We start from the raw sequence: 23,940 nt of genomic DNA, 5'->3' as shown, positions 1-23,940 counted from the left end.
GGACATTTGATCATTTTTGGTTTGAAGGGCAACGTGGCTCAGCGGTACGGTCTTTGATTCGTACCCGAAAGGTGCCGAGTTTGATCACCCGCCGCTGCACTGTGTGGCCTTGAGCAAGTCACCTCGCCCTAGCTTAATTTGCGGTGCTGCACTGCGGCTGACGCCTGGGTTATTCCAGTCTTCCATTGGAATAGACCCTAGAGACAAATTTCCCCAATGGGATGAATAAATAGGATTTTATTTATTTTATTTATTTAAATCAAAAGACTGAATTTGGTAGCAAACCCATCCACTTAATATCGAAGAGGATGGCTATAGATAAAACGAAGTTGACACCACTCAGGTCTTTATTATTATTTGTTTTTAGCTAGTCATTTTTATGATTAGTTCTCACTAAATTGGATTAATCAGACTACAAACGTTCAAGGGTACACATAGTGTTGTCTGTTGGTACGTTATTTCCGATTGGCGAATGCTGTGAGCTTTTTGGCTAAGCGCAAGGCATCAATATTAAGAGTTAGGCCGCTGTCTGAAGCATTGAAGTGTAACCGACCGACGTGCACTAACAATCTCTTGTCGAATGGAACACAATGTTGTATTTCTCAATTTAAAGTTGAGAAGTCCTGAACTTTTATTTTGCGTGATTTTCACTAAATTTACTCAAAGCGCTTTTCAAAATGTATATGAGTCTCTGCAAGGCGCCACTGCATTATTTTCCCCCAGAGACGACGCTTTTACCGACAAAGGACCTATGCACTTATTTTACACATAGGTGTGGTGAGAAAATATGAATAAAGAGCCTTTTCTTAGGACTCCACTCAAGCCTCCCTGAGCGGAACGCCAACCAGGTAGGGTACCTAGAGGTCTTGAGGCGAGTGTCATACCACAAGACCACACAGCCACACATCTTATTGATGCTTTGCGTTTAGTTAAAATACCCACACACATCATGCGCCAGCGGTTAACGCACTAACACAAAACTATGTGTTACCTTGAATGTTAATAGTCTGATTGATAGAATTTAGTGAGAACTAATCATTAAATCGTTAGAAACAAAGACAAAGAGCTGAGTGACGTTAACTTCGTTCCTTCTGTATATAAAGGAGTTTGGATGAACACCCCCCCCCCCCCCCAAAAAAAAAAAAAAAAAAATTAATGAATAGTTGATATTTAAGATGTGATCAAAATACTGTCATACTCGGGGAGGGGACACGTATGTATTAACAAAATTTGGCCAGAAAACTCGTCCTTCAAAATCGATCGATTAAAATGACTCTCATATTGGCAAAAACTCTCAAACCTGGAACTTCGCAGCCAAATGGTTATGGACTCATTGTTGTAATTGTAGTATTACCAATACATTACATTCCTTATTTCCTTTCTTATGATGTCCTTTGATAAGAAGCTAGTTTTTCGAAAAGTGCTTTCAGCCATATATTATACAGATGCAACTCCCTATTATGGTAAGGGGATATGTGTGAGGGTGGGGGGGGGGGGTCCCCAAATAAATCTCGAGTGCACAGCACTCGGTGGCGAAAGCTCTACTCCCTACTGAGACTCCTCCCCGTTTCGTATTTTTTCTTCCTAGTAATATTTAAAAGAAACGAAGTTTCCTTTGTTTAAAAAAAAACAAACCCATTCAATATCACCTGATAGAGTTTCAAGCGCCGTAGTCTCGTAATTCAAAAAGGAAAAATCAAAAGGGGTCGGCAAAGAAGTAAAAAAGTTTTGGGGTCGGCAACGAGTTATCAAAACAAAAAGAATCCGCAAACGGTCTTGGGCTTGGGGTCAAATTCCGAATTTTTACAAATTCGGATATGGTGCACCGGCAACCTTTCCATCCACAATCTCCGGTCACGTGATTTCGTTCATACATTATTCGAGTCAAGTCGACACCGGTCACCTACCAGATTGACTCATTTGTGACAGAGAAGATAAATAAATACAACTATATTTTATAAATAAATAACTATTGAAAGCGCTTTGCCATGTCCTGCATGTTTAGTGCCGGTCTTGGCTTGTTAGGTGTTTTAAGCATTTAAGGGAATATTGTGCATCAATTCTGTTATATATACGTAACTACCCCACCCCCTTTCCCATGTTCTCTGTTTCAAATATTACTCTTTGTCTTACTTTTTCTTGGGCTCTAAACTCGTCTTATGGACCTTCGACCAAACTACCCCCCCCCCCCCCCCACTGCCATCCACCCCCTCATTAATTCTGTTTCTTTCATCTCTTATGGCGCTGATATGTAGTATATGAGCCACAAGTGCTGTTTAACTCCTAAATAGAAAACAAACTAACAAACAAACAGCTTAATTACGAATTCGATACAAAATGTGACCTGCCGCACAATGTGGTTTTTTGTTGTTCTGTTGTGTTTTATCTTTTATTTGGGGGGGGGGGGGGGGGGGGGCCGGAATTATCTGGGTGAAGAATATAATTGAGTTTCAAGCAAAAATGATGATAATTTGGAAATTTAAGCTTTTAGAATTTTAAGAAATATCTATTTTCACTCAAACTTTTTTAATTAACTCTCTTCAAACTGATCATTTTCAAGATTTTTACTGAAATGCCATACCGATACAACACACATTGTATTTTTTAGCTTAAACTTGATAGCAATAAGAAAAGGCTAGAAGGTTGAGCTGAAGAAACTTTTCAAAACAGCATTAGGTTCTTGTAAACATAATAAATGTTTTACTCTACAAATTTTATTAAGATAAATATGCTGTTTGTAACGTAACGAATTTAACGATTTTCCTGTAAGGAGAGGGTTAAAGTTCAAATCTAATTGTAATTAAGCATCAGATTCAACCACAGTTAAAAAACCGTTTTGAGACGATTGGTCACAAATAGAACTCGTGGATTCGCATTACACTAAAAGTAAACGAAGCTCGTTTAATCATAATCCCTTTGACATTGAGATAAGGGCATGACACACGATGAGGCAATGGTGATGATAGGAGCCTACACCACGGAATGTTATTGAGGTAGCAAAATGTATGTCGTATACGGTGTACAACAAAATGTCATTGAGACCGTGTATGGTTAGGTCAAGCCGACCTGTCTTGTATCTACCTACTACTACTACTACTACTACTGCTTAAATATAACACGGAATGCATGGCGGATTAATATCTATTATGTGTCATCTCCCAAGTGTAAGCGAGATGACCCAGTCAGTGGTAATGTGGGCGAATTGGACCTGCTGGCCTGTACATTTCGTCTTGTCCCGGATGCTGACAAACAAAACAAAACAAACAACAACAACAAAACAACAACAAATTATTATTATTATTATTATTATTATTATTACTATAATTATTATTATTATTATTATTATTATTATTATTATTATTATTATATTATTATTATTATTATATTATTATTATTATTATTATATTATTATTATATATAATATAATTATTAATATATCATCATTGAATAAATAATAATAAATAATAATAATAATAATAATATAATAATAATAATATAATAATAATAATAATAATAATAAATAATAATAATAATTATAATAATAATAATAATAATAATAATAAATAATAATAATAATAATAATAATAATAATAATAATATAATAATAATGATAATAATAATAATAATATAATAATAATAATAATAATAATAATAATAATAATAATAATAATAATAATAATAATAATAATAATAATAATAATAATAATAATAATAATAATAATAATAATAATAATAATAATAATAATAATATAATAATAATAATAATAATAATAATAATAATAATAATAATATAATAATATAAAATTGTTTGAGTGGGAACCGTTGTGTACTTATTTCCAGTTCTGATAACCCAAATTGTCATGGGTTCATTGCTGTAATGAAAATACTCTCAAATCAACGCAAAATAATATTGTCCATTAGGACAATGTTAAATCAAGCCCATAATTGTGTTTGTTTATCAGACCTGCTAAAATGAGCACTTTGGTGGGAACTATATGCACACATTTTCATGACCGAACGCATGCATGGGCATAACATTGTCATTGTTGTAATGGACACTATTTTGTGTTGGTTTGAGAGCATTTCCATTACAACAATGAGACTAAAACAATGGGGTTATCAGACCTGGAAATAAGTCAATTAAGTTAACCTCCATATTGTCAAAAAGTTTCAAACCTGGGACTGTGTGGAAGTTGTGGGGTACCATAATCAATCGATAAATATTCACGGTAAAAGTTCCCCCCACACCCAATGGTAGAGTGACATATTGCATTGAATATGTAGTAAGAATGAAAATACAATTTTTAAAAAGGTGTCCATTGCATCCGAAAAGTTAGAATACAAACAAGACAAAACAACAAAACAAAACAAAATATAATAGTTATTAAATAGAAGAAAAAAAATAACATACAAAATAAAACAAAAGGTAATTTGTCAAAGTTAATGGTTGGCTCATAGCCTGACAATGCCCCTCAAATGTCACAATACATGGCGACGTCGTCAAAAAAACAAAAAACAAACAAAAAACAAAAACAAAGAGAGAGAGAGAGAGAGAGAGAGAGAGAGAGAGAGAGAGAGAGAGAGAGAGAGAGAGAGAGAGAGACAAATAAATATGAATACATGTTATTACCTACGAGAAAACATAGCGTGGAAGGTTGCGGAGTGGGTCACTTATAACATTTTGTTGTCATCTTCAGATAGGCGTAATAAATAGAAATAAAACAATTCATTTATACCCTGCCTTTTCCACCTACTATAAACAGCTCTAGGCGCATTTTTATTACGAATACAATACCACATGCAGTTGCATACAAATAATAAAAATGACATAAAACATTTACGCCCTACATTAAATTTAAATGTAAATGATATAACTAGAAAAAGTTTAATGTTATCAAATATTCTTTGATAATAGGTTTGAATATTATAATCAAAGGTAGCTTCGATAATAAATTATATTTGTTTTGTTTATTTGTTTGTTCGTTTTTGTTTTGTTTTTGTTTTTTGTATTGCTTTTTTTTTTTTGGGGGGGGGGGGGGGTTAAATTTGAAACAGAATTCCAAATGTAATAGAATGCCATTTTATTACTATTACTACTACGCCTTACTACTATAGGCTAGCATTCGTGTTTGTGTGCGTGTGTGTATATGTGTGTCTAACGCGGCAAGCAGTGATGCATGGGGTTAGTGTGTGTGAGCGTATGTGTGTATTCCGACAGGTATCTCTGATAACGGGTGGAGCAGGCACTTATGTTGGTAACAACAAGATATGAAGTGAGTAGAAAAGTGCCAGAAGACAATAGAGAATAAATTAATTTTTTTTTTTTTTTCGCGGCGGTGGTGGGGTTTGAACCTGCGACCTTATTGGTACAACAACTCCGCCTGGCAGGTGAAAGCGTGGCTCTACCGTGTGAGCTATCCACGAACACATTAAAATATTCGTTTCAAACCCAAAGTCATTTCTAGATCCCTCTCTCACCCACTTTGGGTTTGAAACGAATATTTTAATGTGTTCGTGGATAGCTCACACGGTAGAGCCACGCTCTCACCTGCCAGGCGGAGTTGTCGTACCAATAAGGTCGCAGGTTCAAACCCCACCACCGCCGAGGGAAAAAAAAAAATAATTTTTATTCTCTATTGTCTTCTGGCACTTTTCTACTCACTTCATATCTTGTTGTTACCAACATAAGTGCCTGCTCCACTCACTTTTCTGAATTAAAAATTCACCCCATACACCGGAGCATACTCAATGTCTCAATCGTTTCTATGTTATATGTTTGTGATGAGAATATTGGCTATTAAGCTTAACTGCTGGTCAAAATTACTTCGCGATGGTGGCGAACGAATCGGCGATCTCAAGAAGTGGGTGAGAGAGGGATCTAGAAATGACTTTGGGTTTGAAACGAATATTTTAATGTGTTCGTGGATAGCTCACACGGTAGAGCCACGCTCTCACCTGCCAGGCGGAGTTGTCGTACCAATAAGGTCGCAGGTTCAAACCCCACCACCGCCGCGGAAAAAAAAAAATATTCTCTATTGTCTTCTGGCACTTTTCTACTCACTTCATATCTTGTTGTTATCTCTGATAACGAAGCAGAGTAGTATTATTATTATTGTCTTCCTTCAGAAAAGTGAGTGGAGCAGGCACTTATGTTGGTAACAACAAGATATGAAGTGAATAGAAAAGTGCCAGAAGACAATAGAGAATAAAAATTTTTTCGCGGCGGTGGTGGGGTTTGAACCTGCGACCTTATTGGTACGACAACTCCGCCTGGCAGGTGAGAGCGTGGCTCTACCGTGTGAGCTATCCACGAACACAAAAATATTCGTTTCAAACTCAAAGTCATTACTAGATCCCTCTCTCACCCACTTCTTGAGACCGCCGATTCGTTCGTACACCACCATCGCGAATAATTTTGACCAGCAGTTAAGCTTAATAGCCAATATTCTCAACACAAACATATAACATAGAAACGATTGAGACATTGAGTATGCTCCGGTGTATGGGGTGAATTTTTAATTCAGAAAAGTGAGTGGAGCAGGCACTTATGTTGGTAACAACAAGATATGAAGTGAATAGAAAAGTGCCAGAAGACAATAGAGAATAAAAATTTTTTCGCGGCGGTGGTGGGGTTTGAACCTGCGACCTAATTGGTACGACAACTCCGCCTGGCAGGTGAGAGCGTGGCTCTACCGTGTGAGCTATCCACGAACACAAAAATATTCGTTTCAAACTCAAAGTCATTACTAGATCCCTCTCTCACCCACTTCTTGAGACCGCCGATTCGTTCGTACACCACCATCGCGAATAATTTTGACCAGCAGTTAAGCTTAATAGCCAATATTCTCAACACAAACATATAACATAGAAACGATTGAGACATTGAGTATGCTCCGGTGTATGGGGTGAATTTTTAATTCAGAAAAGTGAGTGGAGCAGGCACTTATGTTGGTAACAACAAGATATGAAGTGAATAGAAAAGTGCCAGAAGACAATAGAGAATAAAATTTTTTTCGCGGCGGTGGTGGGGTTTGAACCTGCGACCTTATTGGTACGACAACTCCGCCTGGCAGGTGAGAGCGTGGCTCTACCGTGTGAGCTATCCACGAACACAAAAATATTCGTTTCAAACTCAAAGTCATTACTAGATCCCTCTCTCACCCACTTCTTGAGACCGCCGATTCGTTCGTACACCACCATCGCGAATAATTTTGACCAGCAGTTAAGCTTAATAGCCAATATTCTCAACACAAACATATAACATAGAAACGATTGAGACATTGAGTATGCTCCGGTGTATGGGGTGAATTTTTAATTCAGAAAAGTGAGTGGAGCAGGCACTTATGTTGGTAACAACAAGATATGAAGTGAATAGAAAAGTGCCAGAAGACAATAGAGAATAAAAATTTTTTCGCGGCGGTGGTGGGGTTTGAACCTGCGACCGAACGAATCGGTGGTCTCAAGAAGTGGGTGAGAGAGGGATCTAGTAATGACTTTGAGTTTGAAACGAATATTTTTGTGTTCGTGGATAGCTCACACGGTAGAGCCACGCTCTCACCTGCCAGGCGGAGTTGTCGTACCAATAAGGTCGCAGGTTCAAACCCCACCACCGCCGCGAAAAAATTTTTATTCTCTATTGTCTTCTGGCACTTTTCTATTCACTTCATATCTTGTTGTTACCAACATAAGTGCCTGCTCCACTCACTTTTCTGAATTAAAAATTCACCCCATACACCGGAGCATACTCAATGTCTCAATCGTTTCTATGTTATATGTTTGTGTTGAGAATATTGGCTATTAAGCTTAACTGCTGGTCAAAATTATTCGCGATGGTGGTGTACGAACGAATCGGCGGTCTCAAGAAGTGGGTGAGAGAGGGATCTAGTAATGACTTTGAGTTTGAAACGAATATTTTTGTGTTCGTGGATAGCTCACACGGTAGAGCCACGCTCTCACCTGCCAGGCGGAGTTGTCGTACCAATAAGGTCGCAGGTTCAAACCCCACCACCGCCGCGAAAAAATTTTTATTCTCTATTGTCTTCTGGCACTTTTCTATTCACTTCATATCTTGTTGTTACCAACATAAGTGCCTGCTCCACTCACTTTTCTGAATTAAAAATTCACCCCATACACCGGAGCATACTCAATGTCTCAATCGTTTCTATGTTATATGTTTGTGTTGAGAATATTGGCTATTAAGCTTAACTGCTGGTCAAAATTATTCGCGATGGTGGTGTACGAACGAATCGGCGGTCTCAAGAAGTGGGTGAGAGAGGGATCTAGTAATGACTTTGAGTTTGAAACGAATATTTTTGTGTTCGTGGATAGCTCACACGGTAGAGCCACGCTCTCACCTGCCAGGCGGAGTTGTCGTACCAATTAGGTCGCAGGTTCAAACCCCACCACCGCCGCGAAAAAATTTTTATTCTCTATTGTCTTCTGGCACTTTTCTATTCACTTCATATCTTGTTGTTACCAACATAAGTGCCTGCTCCACTCACTTTTCTGAATTAAAAATTCACCCCATACACCGGAGCATACTCAATGTCTCAATCGTTTCTATGTTATATGTTTGTGTTGAGAATATTGGCTATTAAGCTTAACTGCTGGTCAAAATTATTCGCGATGGTGGTGTACGAACGAATCGGCGGTCTCAAGAAGTGGGTGAGAGGGGATCTAGTAATGACTTTGAGTTTGAAACGAATATTTTTGTGTTCGTGGATAGCTCACACGGTAGAGCCACGCTCTCACCTGCCAGGCGGAGTTGTCGTACCAATTAGGTCGCAGGTTCAAACCCCACCACCGCCGCGAAAAAAATTTTTATTCTCTATTGTCTTCTGGCACTTTTCTATTCACTTCATATCTTGTTGTTACCAACATAAGTGCCTGCTCCACTCACTTTTCTGAATTAAAAATTCACCCCATACACCGGAGCATACTCAATGTCTCAATCGTTTCTATGTTATATGTTTGTGTTGAGAATATTGGCTATTAAGCTTAACTGCTGGTCAAAATTATTCGCGATGGTGGTGTACGAACGAATCGGCGGTCTCAAGAAGTGGGTGAGAGAGGGATCTAGTAATGACTTTGAGTTTGAAACGAATATTTTTGTGTTCGTGGATAGCTCACACGGTAGAGCCACGCTCTCACCTGCCAGGCGGAGTTGTCGTACCAATAAGGTCGCAGGTTCAAACCCCACCACCGCCGCGAAAAAATTTTTATTCTCTATTGTCTTCTGGCACTTTTCTATTCACTTCATATCTTGTTGTTACCAACATAAGTGCCTGCTCCACTCACTTTTCTGAATTAAAAATTCACCCCATACACCGGAGCATACTCAATGTCTCAATCGTTTCTATGTTATATGTTTGTGTTGAGAATATTGGCTATTAAGCTTAACTGCTGGTCAAAATTATTCGCGATGGTGGTGTACGAACGAATCGGCGGTCTCAAGAAGTGGGTGAGAGAGGGATCTAGTAATGACTTTGAGTTTGAAACGAATATTTTTGTGTTCGTGGATAGCTCACACGGTAGAGCCACGCTCTCACCTGCCAGGCGGAGTTGTCGTACCAAAAAGGTCGCAGGTTCAAACCCCACCACCGCCGCGAAAAAATTTTTATTCTCTATTGTCTTCTGGCACTTTTCTATTCACTTCATATCTTGTTATTGTCTTCCTTGTACTCGGTGTCGGTTGATACATTTTTTTATTGATATATTTATTTCTCCTGTTCCAGTTAACTTTAAAAGACAAATTTACTCTCCTTAGATCGGGGATATCCATGCCTTCAAAATGTATATTTTATTTCTCTGTACAATATTGATGTAATTCCAATATCTTCATTTTTATTTACAAACAAGCAACTCGCACACTGTTTATTCATGTGTTACACAATAACCAAATTGCTGTTGTACCCACAAATTTGTAAGAATATTATTATGATACCACATTTTCACCTGTAACAGTTCATTTATTTTTATATGTTGCATTTTGTGATTTATTGCCATTTCATTTTAGCATGTCGAACACCCTCGCGGGAATTCCCAATTTTCCTAAACATGCCCATCTATGATATTGTTGTGACGTAAGTGCTTTCCCTGAGGTCCGCGTCGATATTATTATATCATGCATTTTTCATATTTTGATGTTGTTTTGCTTTATTCAATAAACCTCAAACATTGATTTTTTTTTTAATTTATTTTTATTTTTTTTAATTTTTTTTTTTTATAAATGAAATAATGGTTGAAATATTAATGTTGCCTAACGCGTTCGTGGAGGGTGGGGGGTTAATTGGTCAGTTAGAGGTTATATTGGGTTGGTGGGTTGTAATAAATTTTGTTTATTTTTTTTATTTTTTATTTTTTTTTTTTTTTAGATGATTTAAATTAACAATTAAATAGCTGTTCATGGTTGGATGTGGATAGTAGATAAATGTGTTGTGATTGGTGGATGACAGAGATCCTGTACCAATCGGTTTATTGATGATTCAGGGCTGTTTGTAATGTTGTTTAGATAAATTGTCTGGGACTGACAGAGGTTTAGTAGGGGGTGGGGGGTGTTGGATTCTGAGGGTTTTGATTGGTGGGAGTTAAAAGGCTGCAGCCTATCAGCTGATCAGAATATTCGAACTTCTGTAATATGGAGTTATTGTGGAAATGAGTTTAGGTTTAGGTTTTAGGTTGGATGGGGGGGGGGGGAGGTTTCTGAATTGCTTCTGTTGTTGGAATGGTGAATACACGGGTCAAACGTCTTGTGGGTTTATTAATTGTTGTGGTCGGTTGATGTTCTTGGGCTATTGCTAAATTATGGGAGTGGATTGGAACTGGTGATGAAGGTGGTTATGCTTTTAAAAGGAAAACTTTTGATTAATTTGTTAGTAACCTATTCCCTTGCTCCCTTAGGAGTCCAAGGGTGGCCACCCACTTTCCCGCTCTCTAGCCGAGCGTCATTCGCTGCTTCAACTACTGTGCACGTGGTCTTTCCTATGCAGCATTGGTTATTTTATTATTCTATGAATATAGTTAATTTTTCGATAAGGTTAGAATCGTGGGGGGGGGGGGGGGGGGGGGGGCAGTTGTGACTGTGGGTGTACAAGGTGTACGTTTTAATATTATAAATATTGTAAATATTCTTCTTTCCGAGTCGGCCCCGACTGATCTCATCTGCATACATGTAGTCCACGGCAGTCTAGACGCCGCAGCGCAATTGTTTCAGCCGCGCTTCAGGCGGGTTGGGCGGGACTAGACCCCTCCGGCATGCTGCGCGGCACACACATTGCCCCGCGCCGTCCCTGCCGTGGGCCGTTGCGCCGAGTTCGCCGGGGCCGCATCGGAAAGAAAAAAAATAAATTAAAAAAAAGGGGGATTATATCTTACTAAACACTTGTGTCACTTCCTTTCCTTGGAGGTTTGTTATTGTTATTTTGTTGAGTTTAGTATAAGTGGGAATTTTTAGGTGGGGGGGGGGGGGGGGGGGGGGGATGTTGTTTTGTATGTTAGTATTAGTATCATTAATTATTAGATGGTTTTTTCTGCCACATGATTTTTTAGAGCCGAAATAGGGTCTGTGTTCTCTACTCTAGCTATAGTTTTGCAATCAGATAAATAAAAATACAAAAAAGGTGGTACTCTGCATTTTTCCTTGGCGAGATATTCTGTCGTTTATGTTGGTATTCTTTTCCGTCTCCGTTTGTATCAGGTTGATGGGAAGGGGGCTGTCTGTATTATCTATCTAAATGTGGGGTAGGATTGGATGTACTGTGTGGGGGAGGGGGGGGGGGTAGAAACAAAGGAAAAGGTAGAATTAGTTATATACAGAATGGTTCTGATTATATTATTCCGGAGGCCGAAGAGTTAGGAGAAGGATGATCGATCATCGGGTTGTGTATCATTATCAATGCTGAGAGAGAAAGGGGGGGGGGGGGGGGGGGGTAAGAATAGACATGGACGCACCTCGTTGTTTGTAACTAGGTTGTTTGGCAGTGAAGTTGGTGAAAAAGTTATGGCTATATCAGTGTGGTAGAGGGGGCGAAAGGGGAAGTTAATATAGAAAAGGATAATACTACAGCAAAAGTAAGGGAAGGAGGAATAACTAAATACTAGGGGTAGGAATATATAATAGTAAGTGATCAGTCAGGTAAATGATCGATAATAGAGGTGTAAATAATATATGTATAAATAAAGTTTGTAAAGCTAGCTATGGGGGGCGGAGGGGAGGGGTAGGGTCAGGTTGTGGGTGTGGTGCAGAGAGTTGAAATGTCTCGGTGGAAGGTCATCTATCTGAATTGTGCTATTAGGTCGGTATATTTGTTCCATCTTGTTTCTCTCTCTTTATCTAAATCGTTTTTGTATTTCTTTTGTATTATGTTAAGAAATATTAATGACATGTCGGTATTAGTGGTGTTTTGTCTGTGTACTTGACCCATCCATGCAGTCCAAATCGCTTGTCTTGCTGCTGCTAGGATGTGTATGTTTATTTCATGTGTTGCATTGTCAGTTTTGGGGATGATATTATGTCTAAACGCTATTTCTGTATGTATGGGTTGTCGTATTGTTTTTTGTATTGTGTTTGTATGTACGCTCATTTCTTTTGTATACATGTGTAGAAACAATGTGCAAGCGTGTATGTTCGTGTATGGCTGTGTCTGTATTTGTAAATGTGTTGATGTTCATACCATGAACCAAACTGAGCTTTGTTTACCTCACATGAATTGCCTTTAATTTGGACAATAAAGATTATTATTATTATTATTATTATTGTGGCTCTAATCAGTGTTTTTGTTTTAATGCAGTTTGTGAAAATGTGTACATTTTGTGTTGGACAAAGCGCTCGGCATAAGGCGCATCTGGGCGTGTTGTTTGTTGGTAAGGCGTTGAACATCAGTCTGATATGAAGTGAGTAGAAAAGTGCCAGAAGACAATAGAGAATAAAATTTTTTTTCCGCGGCGGTGGTGGGGTTTGAACCTGCGACCTTATTGGTACGACAACTCCGCCTGGCAGGTGAGAGCGTGGCTCTACCGTGTGAGCTATCCACGAACTGGTATTCGTTTCAAACCCAAAGTCATTTCTAGATACCTCTCTCACCCACTTCTTGAGATCGCCGATTCGTTCACCACCATCGCGAAATAATTTTGACCAGCAGTTAAGCTTAATAGCCAATATTCTCATCACAAACATCAGTCTGTATGTTATATGCTTACTGTATCTAGAAGTATCATGTTTATGTAAGTTTTCTGAGGCCACTCTCATGTTATCTAATGTTAGTCCTGATGCGTGCATTAGGTCTTGTTCTCTGCGTCTGTTTGGTGTGTTTATTGTTCTGTATATCTGTTTACTGTCTAATTGTTTATTTATTGTGTCTGGGTATTTGTTTACTAGTCCTACGCATTCTTTGTAAAAAGGAGGGAGTGTCTTACCTCCGAAATGGGGGAGTGTGTGGTCGATCTTTTTAAATTGTGTTAGTCGTGTCCCTAAGTAGTATGACCCGAATTTATTTCCTGTCGATTCTTGTATTATTTTGTCAATATATCTGATCCTAGTTGTGTCTAAGGTTCTTTTAATACATTTTAGTCCTGTGCCGCCTGATTCTATGGGAAGTGTGAGTATTTCGTGTGGAATGGGTTTTGCGTCTTGTAGTATAAATGTGTCTATGCGTCTTTCTAATTTCTTTATTGTGGTGAACGGAGGTTTGAAGATTTTGATGTAGTATAAGATTTTTGGAATAATGTAGGTGTTCACTATCCTGGTTCTATCGAATATATTGGCTTTGATGTATGTGTATGAATGTAGTTTCTTGTCTATATTGTGTACAATTCCACTCCAGATGTGTTTCGGTGTCGTGTGTCTTTGACAGTACGTTATTCCGAGGATTTTAATTTGGTTAACCCATTGCATGTCGGGTATCTGGGCTTTTTCGGTTTCTAAGGGTTCGGGACCGAGATTCATGATTTTGGTCTTTTTAATATTTAGTTTGGCACCACTAGCGAGGCCGAAATTTTTGAAAGTTTCTAAAATTTTGTGTATGCTAGGTATATCACTCGGAATTAGGGTTGCATCATCGGCATACGCGATGAGTTTTTTGTTGGCTTTTCCGGGAATTCTGGTGCTTTTAATTTTCGGGTTTCTCCTAATTTTTTCCAAAACGGTTTCGAGACATAAGATGTATAGTTGGGCCGAGAGAGGGCAACCCTGTCGTACTGACCGACCGATTTTGAAGGGATCAGATACTTTTTGATTGACTATTACACAGCTGGAGGGGTTGTTGTATAGTATTTTTATCCATCTTCTGTAATAAGGGCCTATGTTGTTGTGTTCTAATATTTTGTGTAAGAAACTGTGTTCTAATCTATCGAAAGCTTTCTCTTGATCGATGGACAAAATGTATGCGTGTGTGTGTGTCTGTTTTACGTATCCTATAAGGTCTCTGATGAAGTTTGTGTGTTGTTCTATTGTTCTGTTTTTTATGCTACATGTTTGTTCTTTGTCTATCAGTTGGGGTAGGTGAATTTTGATTTTGTTGCTTAAAGTTTTCGCTATAATTTTGTAGTCGGTGTTTAGGAGGGATATGGGTCTGTATTGTTTGACGTCTGTTGTGTTGCTTTCTTTGGGTATGAGGGTTATGTATGATATCTTTTGGCTGTTCGTTAATTGTCCTTCTTTGTGTATTTCTTTAGTCAGTTCTAGGAGGGGTTTTTTAAGGAGAGGGAGAGAAACTTTTGTAGAATTCTACTGTTAGTCCATCGGGGCCTGGGGATTTGTTTGTGTTCATGTTCTCTAGGCTGTGTTGTAGGTCTTCTATTGTAATCTCTGTATCTAATTGTTCTTTCTGTTCGTCTGTCAACTTCTTTGTATAATCGGTGTAGTGGTCTTGTATATCTGTTGATATTTCGCCACTTGTGTATAGTTGTTTGTAAAAATTGTAGAAGGTCTCAAGGATTTCTGTCTCGTTTTTTGTTATTTGCCCATCTGTTGTTCTGATTTTGTCTATATGTCGTCTATTGTGTAGTTCGTTTTCTATTCGTGCTATTGTGTCGTTTAAATCAGTGTAGTCGTTGCGTGTTTTGTATGTGCTTCTTACTTTGTGGCCTCTGAATTTTCTTTGTTCAATTTCTTTCAGTTTTTCTATTGCTTTAGTAACATGTGGTTGTGTTTGTATTTCTGTTTTGTTGTCACGCGCCCTGTCTATGTTGATGATTGTTTTGTACTTTGTTTCCTTTCTGTTGGTTTTGTCTTGTACTTTTCTCCCTATCATTTGTGTTAGCGTTTGTATGGTCTGTTTGAGGGTGTCCCACCATTCTCGGATGTTGTCATTTGGTATGTTGTCCGTATAGTCTAATATGATGTCGGTCATGTATTGTATGTAATAATGGTCCTGCAGGAGACTGTTGTTGAATTTCCAGTAGGCACTTTTTTGTTTGGGTCTTGTAATTTGGGTGCCGTACTGGGCGTAGACAGCTTTGTGGTCTGTGTAGTCTAGTGTGTTCTCTAGGTGTTTAATTTCTGTTATTGGGGTTGTTTTGGATATGTATATTTTGTCGAGTCTGGATCCTGTGTTTGCGAATGATTTAAAGGTGGTTTCTTTCCGAGTGGGAATGTTTCTCTGTATGTATCTGTTAGATTGTGTTTTTCTAAAATTCGTTGTAGTATTTGTTTGTCTATGACTGTTTGTTGTGTTCTATGGTGAGTTGTGTCGCGGGGGTGTAGTGTATTATTGAAATCCCTGCTAGGATGATGGGTGTTGATGGGTTTATTTCCATTCTTTTCTCTAAGTCTAAGAAAGTTGTCTTTTTTTCGTCCGTTCTTGAGGCAGGTCCGTAGATGTTGTAAATTTGGAGTTTGTAGCCGTCTTGAGTCACGTCTATTTTCCCTATTCGTCCTGTGTTGTCATGGTCGTGTTGGGTAACAGTCCAATTGTCGGAGATTTTTATTATGGCTACTCCTCTACAGTTTCTTTTTTTCTTGTCGATTGTCCAAAATATATTTTTAACTTCTGGTTTGAGTTCGAGAAGTGTTCGTTCTTGTGTGAATTTGTCGTGTATGTTCGTTTCTTGTAACAGTAAGAAGTCTGGTCTTTGTTTCCTTATTAGATTTTTAATGTCTTGTATTTTCTGTCTCATGCCTCTGATGTTGAGTGTTATGATTGTCAATGGTGGGGGGTCATCCTCTTTGTAGGGTGTTTTTATTTTGTATGGTTTGTTTTTAGTGTTTGATTTTGCTTGTTCTCTAGAGGTGGTGTGTTTGTTGTATCTAGAGTTGCGTTTGTATGTAGGTATATATGTGTGGACTGTAGGCTGCATGTCTGGGTTTAGTGTGTGTATTGTTTTGTTTAAGTATTGGGGTGTGTGTCTCCTATGTGTCGTGGTGGTCTGGGTAGTGATCTTTCCCTCTCGATGTTTTGGATGGGTGGAGTCTTCCTCTTGAGGGAAGAGCTTCTTTGGTGAGGTGTGTATGCATGTGTTTGTGTAGGTATTGGGTAGTGTGTTCTGTGATTTTTTCGTGCTCTTGAATAATTCGCCTTCTGACGTTCACTCCTTCAATAACCCTTTCTTTACGTGGGTGGTCGAGGAACCGGGGTTGACGAGGGATCTAAACCACTGAACTGTGTGTGCTCATCACATGAAATCGCTGATCTTCATTTTCTTTACACTACTACTCCTACAACAGCTGAAAGACATAGCCGCAACATGAAATCATTGTCTCTCGGCTGCCTTTTACTTTACATGAAATCAGCTATCATCATTACTATTTCCTATTCTATCTCTATTTGAGCACCTCCACAGAACGGTTACGGTTCGGAACCCAAGTCGACTCTGCGACTGAGACCATCCACCTCTTTGTACGGTACTTCACCACACTCGTGATACCGTTACACAAATAAAAGGGAGCGACATGAGGAAAGGACCTATCAGAAAATTTATTGAAGCTATTTTTGGGGACATAGTAATAGTAGCACGTCTGACTGACAATCAAAAGGTCTGAGGTTCGATCCCCAGTCAAGGTCGACTGAGTTTTTGGGATGTTTTTGTTTCTTGTATTTTTCTTTCTTGCTTTGTCTGACCCCTTTCATACACACTTGTTCAGTTCAAGGAGTGTATTATGTTATAAGGGTGCATAAATATAGATAGAATGCGCTTGGCCAAGGAGTTCACAACATTGCCATCCGGAAGTATAACGGACCAACACACAAACTTTGTGTAACCATGAACTTTTATAGTCTGGTTAATACAGTTTAGTGAGAACAACTCACAAACGCGGATGGCAAAAACAATAACAAAGGCCTGAGTGACGTCATCTGCATACTATCTATAGAGGGGTTGTTTTGTTGCTTTTCAAGCAAAGAACGGCCATTTAGTATAGATAGATGACGTCACTCATGTCTTTGTTATTGTTTTTTGCCATCCGCGTTTATGAGTAATGCTCACTGAACTGTATTAACCCGACTATAAACGTTCATGGATACACACAGTTTTGTGTGTTGGTCCGTTATACTTCCGGATGGCAATGTTATGAGCTTCTTAGCCAAGCGCATACTATCTATATCTTAATCTAACGGGAGGCCATGGAGACGATCATATCTTATCAATTACAAATTTATCAAACAGACTATGAAACTTCCGTAGCCTTATATGTTGTGTGTGTGTGTGTGTGTGTTTTATAAGTTGTGGAATGCAAAACTTGAAAGCCTTCTTTTACTCATATAGTTTTCTATAAACACGCGCATGCCTGCCAAATAGATAGTATGCGCTTGGCTAAGAAGCTCACAACATTGCCATCCGGAAGTATAAAGTACCAACACACAAAACTGTGTGTAACCTTGAACGTTTATAGTCTGGTTAATACAGTTTAGTGAGAATTACTCATAAACGCGGATGGCAAAAAACAATAACAAAGACCTGAGTGACGTCATCTTCATTCTATCTATACAAAGACACTCAAACACACGTATACAAACGTACATACACACACCAACGCAAACACACCATGTCAAAGAGAGAACCCAGTGCCTCGTGGCTACAAACAATGATGAGAAAAAATGAGTAGGCAGTCTTATTCAAAGGTCATTTGCACAGTCCCCCGAGGCCAGTATAAACAATGTACATAGATCTTTACACAGCCAGGAGAGCTTCAGATGCCAGGGCTACTACACAATGATGTGTTTACGCCACACGCTACTGTGTTGTCTAATGAGCTGTTGAGTGACCATGCTTGACCATTGCGCTTGATTGATGGAAATAAAATAATGCAGTGCACGCACGCACACACACACACACACACACACGCAGAGAGAGAGAGAGAGAGAGAGAGAGAGAGAGAGAGAGAGAGAGAGAGAGAGAGAGAGAGAGAGAGAGAGAGTCCTGACGAATAAATTTTTCAGACCTTTTTTTTTCAAGCAATGTAAAGCGCATGGAGCATTTATAATTTTGATAATGCTCTAAACACATGCCATCTATTATTATTTATTGGCAGCGTCAAATTTCACGTTGTGACTTTCGCCTTAATGAGAGAAAGTAGATAATGGATAAAACAAAAACAAAACTTGGCAAATGGATGACCGAATTCAGCCGATTCACAATGCAGGTCATATTATGAGCGGAGACGGCCACAGACTACTTGTTGTGTATTCTCTATGGAGACGGCTTCTGAAGTGGCAATAATAGAGTTTTTAATAGCAGGCAAAACGTATCTATGTCAGGCCGTGTCAAGTCGGTAAACATCCTCTTGCTCATAATGTTTATATGTAATACAATTGAAATTTGGCACGGGTTTTTCTCAGCTTTCTATATTCAGATCTGATAATTTATTCTCACAAAATTCTATCTCGCGTTTATTATAAGTAATTCTCACTAAACTGTATTACCAGGTTATAAACGTTTTAGGTTACACATAGTTTTGTGTGTTGGTCCGGATGGCAATGTTGTGAGCTTCTTAGCCAAGCGCACACTATCTATAAACTTTTTGTGTATTTTTACGATTGATATAAAGGAAAGAGATGGTGTTTATTTTATTTAAACCCATACAATCACTACACATGCCATGTTTACCGACTTGACATTGAACACCCACATACAGAAGAATTTCCAAAGTTTAATGTCTCCATTTTAACTTCCATTTTGAGTATGTGTTTCATACGAAGTTTGTGCTCTGCTTGTGGAGCACTCGAGGCAGGCTGCCTTTTTTTGGGGGAACTTTTCCCCTGTTTTGACTGGGAGAGTCGAGGCAAGCTGCATTTTTGGGGGGTTAATTTTTTTTTGGTGTGTATGTGTGTGTGTGTGTGTGTGTGTGTGTGTGTGTGTGTGTGTAATTTTCTTTTCTTTCTTTTTTACTTTCTTTTTTTATTTATTTTTTTTTTGGTAAGGGATAGTCGAAGCAGGCTGGTGTCACTTTTTTTTCTTGCATTTTTATTTCTTAATTGTTTTCGGGAAGGTTTTTTTCATTGTAGTTTTCGTCTGCTTTATCTGGAACTGTTTCATTCACACCTTTTCCCTTTTCTATCTGGTCAATACATATTTTTTTTTTACAATGAGCTTTTATACCTATAGCGTAATATCCACTATGCTCAAATCGCTTTACAAGGGGTCACTAGCCAACAGCAACACTTAACATGTAGGACGAAACATGACGCCTGTTAGGCGATATTACAATATTTTTTCGGACTCTCTATCAACGCTGTTAACGGTCAGGTATTCATTTTACACCTGAGTACGGAAAGAGAATGTGAGTAAAGAGCCTTTTCCAATGACTCAACTATGTGCCGAGCGAGTCTCGTACTCAGGACCTTCAGATCCAAAAGCGAGTGCCATACCACAAGACCACATAGCCGCTACGTGACCGAATTAATCAAATCTCTCACAGTTATATTTTGTTACATTATTTATCTTAAGTAACATTGCCAATCAAACATGTTCACTAAGAAAGCAGCCACATCAATGCGGCTCTAGGTTATCAAGAAGCCCGAGTCAAATCGACGTCGCTGTGAAAGCGAAAAGATCTGGTGCCCCGTTAAAGTAAAAACATACTCCCGTTTTCATGGATTACTTTAAACCTAGAGGCGCCGTCGGCTTATCTAAATCTCCTCATTCTGAATTATCCAGGTGCCTCTCGTGAAACACACTCCAGGGAGATAACATTGATAGCAGACCATCAACAAGTCTGTACACATTACACATAATATGTGTGCAATCAGTGGTCAATCTGAATTATCTTACCATACACACGTGGTTGGGCTGACACATGGGACTGGGACGCTCCAAAAACGATCGTCCACCCAAATTCGGACGGTCTCATTAACATAATTATTATTATTGTTATTATTTAGATTTTAAAAAAATTCATTCCGCACGACACCGTCGCCTAGGCATTCCATGAAAGACTATAAAGATTATCCACCAAACAAACGTCAAATGTCAACAGGAATCACCCATTTTGTCCAAAGCAGGCAAATTGGGGGTTAATAATAATAATAATAATATAATAATAATAATAATAATAATAATAATAATAATAATAATAATAATAATAATAATAATAATAATAATAAATGGCATTTATATAGAGCTTTACCCCGTTGTCACAGGCTCTAAGCGCTATACAGTGATAAGTAACATTGCCAATCAAACATGTTCACTAAGAAAGCAGCCACATCAATGCGGCTCTAGGTTATCAAGAAGCCCGAGTCAAATCGACGTCGCTGTGAAAGCGAAAAGATCTGGTGCCCCGTTAAAGTAAAAACATACTCCCGTTTTCATGGATTACTTTAAACCTAGAGGCGCCGTCGGCTTATCTGAATCTCCTCATTCTGAATTATCCAGGTGCCTCTCGTGAAACACACTCCAGGGAGATAACATTGATAGCAGACCATCAACAAGTCTGTACACATTACACATAATATGTGTGCAATCAGTGGTCAATCTGAATTATCTTACCATACACACGTGGTTGGGCTGACACATGGGACTGGGACGCTCCAAAAACGATCGTCCACCCAAATTCGGACGGTCTCATTAACATAATTATTATTATTGTTATTATTTAGATTTTAAAAAAATTCATTCCGCACGACACCGTCGCCTAGGCATTCCATGAAAGACTATAAAGATTATCCACCAAACAAACGTCAAATGTCAACAGGAATCACCCATTTTGTCCAAAGCAGGCAAATTGGGGGTTAATATAATAATAATAATAATAATAATAATAATAATAATAATAATAATAATAATAATAATAATAATAATAATAATAATAATAATAATAAATGGCATTTATATAGAGCTTTACCCCGTTGTCACAGGCTCTAAGCGCTATACAGTGATATAAAACAAAACATAATACGGTAAGACAAGTTTGATGGACACGTGATACGAATTCAATTTAACAACAACAAAATATGATAATAGTATTGCAACATTATGTCGTAAAAAGATAAAACTTTAAGCGAGATTTGGACGTTGTCAACGAATCCGAGCATCTCACGTGTGATGGGAGAGAGTTTCAAAAATGGGGGGCCGAAAATTGAAAAGATTGTTCACCAATTTTACGCAATGGCTTAGGTTTGACAAGAATAGATTGGTCATTGCTTGACCTCAAGTTTCTACTGGGGAAAATAATCATGTTCATGGAAAACGACAACAACGAAAGAAACCAGAAAGTTCTTCAGGCAGGATTTGAACCCAGGACCATCCGGGTCAAAATGCATTGCCTTAACCACTCGACCACTTCCCCCCCCCCCCCCCCCCCCCCCACCAATTTGCTTTCAACAACCACAAAAAGTAGTTCTTCATAGCCATAAGGCGCATTGGGGATGGAGTTTATCCCGGTTTCTATAGCATTAACGCAGAGTAGACATTGTCACCCCTTTGATAAGGTGCTCGTCTATAGCAAACTACTTTCCGCCTCGGGATCGAACCTGTTCCATTGCTTGTGAAGTGAGTACTATACCAACTGGGCTATTAGGACCATCCACAAAAAAAGGAAATCTTTTTCACCGGTGTGTCGAGGGAATTGATTTCCACGAGCCATCCTTTTTTATTCTTTACTAAAATTTTTACGGTGTATCCACGTGTAAGGCTTTTGCGATTACAGAAAAGAAAAGCTACACAGTTAATATTAATATATCATAATATATTAATATTAATTGATTAATTAATTAATATTAATATATCATAATATATTAATATTAATTGATTAATTAATTAATTATTCACACCTGCTTATTGATGCGATGCGTTTAGGTTGACGTGCACATAAATCCAGTAATCCCTGAAAACAGGAGTCCCTATGTTTTTACGTTAACACGGCATCAGATCTGAGATGGACAATATTTTGCGTCAGTTTGAAATTATCTCCATTACAAGAATGAGCCCATAGACCTGCAAATAAGAACACACCGCTGTAGGTAGAATACCCAATCATTTTGCCCGCCAAATGAATCATACCAGCACGTTTTTAATATAGGAACCAGACCAGCTTATCTAATGACCCTTTTAGACAGTATTTATTATATTGGTTTTATTTAAGTTCAAAGTGTTAGAATTTGTTGGAGTGACTGAATGACTTTCGTTATTTAATGCCACCACAAGATTCCTTTGTTATATTTTGTCCATTCTATTGATTAGTTTGTTGTCTTATTTGATTCTCTTTATTATTGCTTAAAATAAGAATATGAAATAGGAAAAAGTATACTTTTTGTTAAGATAATTTTATTATACTTTTCCCTTTCCATTGATGAGGGTCTTTTTGTTTGTTTGTTTGTTATTGCTTACAATAAGACGAATAAACAACTGTTACTGTCACAGAAACTCGATAGGGATTGTGATTGGGAGGAAGGGTAGGGGGTTAATATACTCAAGAGAACAATTGAAGAAAAGAGATGAACGAAAGAATTGGATATATAAGAGAAGACAAAAAAGATAAGGGTGGATGAGTTTTTAATTTTAATAAAATATTTTTTTTTTGGTGGGGGGAAATCACAGCATTAGGTAATAGATTAGGTATGAGCTATGTGTACATATATGCAGGTCTGACATCCGAACCCACTTATGGGCCTAGTTTAGCATTGTTGTAATGGACAATATTTTGCGTACAGTTTTTTTTTTTTTGGAGACTTCTATGAGGTATGAGAACTACAACAATGAGCCCATAAGGATTACGAGAAGCAGATACCTAGATATGGGGAATGGAGAAGTTTAGCTAGGTAAGGGATCTGTTGGCATGGAGTTAGGTAATAGATGATAAGATTACAGTTTGTAATTGAAAGAGTTTCAACACACAAAACTATGCAGAATGCCTAACGTTTACTATTCGATGGAATTTAGTCTCTAAGGTAAATAAACAAAGTACGGATTCTAATGAAGGAGTGTCGAGCGGAAGTCTCGATGATACCTCAAGTCATCGGCCACCAACACTCAAAACTTCCCGAACTCGATGACCAAGGAAAAGTCGGGAATTCCCGAGAAGTAGCACTTCAACTGAGCTTTGGATGGCTTTTTTGTATTAAAACTTAAAATACATTAAATAAATTCACTTTGTATAATAATAAAACATTGATACCTATAACCATTTTGATCTATTTACGACGTTTGTGTTTTGTTAGCTGTTTAAAATATGATATAACGTCAATACCCAATACCAATGACTAGGTATTGAATGAAAGCACCGATGACTAGAGCGATGCTCGAGACTTTTTTGAGTCTCGAGACTCAAAAAAGCATCGAGACGCAAAAAAGTCTCGAGCTTCGCTGGAATCATCGCCGACGAGAGAGGGGTGAACAATGCAGATAGTACACATTGTTAGTAACGCGTGCGTCGCTCGCGCAGTATAGTCTCGAGACTCGGGACTCGGGACTCAATACGAGAAGCATCGACGACCAAGATTCTCGAGACGAGAAAAGCATCGAGAACTAAGTGGAGGTCGGGAAGTTCTCAGTCGTCGATGACCTGACTTC

This window comes from Berghia stephanieae, chromosome 12, assembly GCF_034508935.2.
Source record: "Berghia stephanieae isolate SIO BIC M18660-M18661 chromosome 12, UCSD_Bste_1.3, whole genome shotgun sequence".
NCBI classification, from domain to species: Eukaryota; Metazoa; Mollusca; class Gastropoda; order Nudibranchia; family Aeolidiidae; genus Berghia; species Berghia stephanieae.
This window is presented reverse-complemented; position numbering follows the sequence as displayed.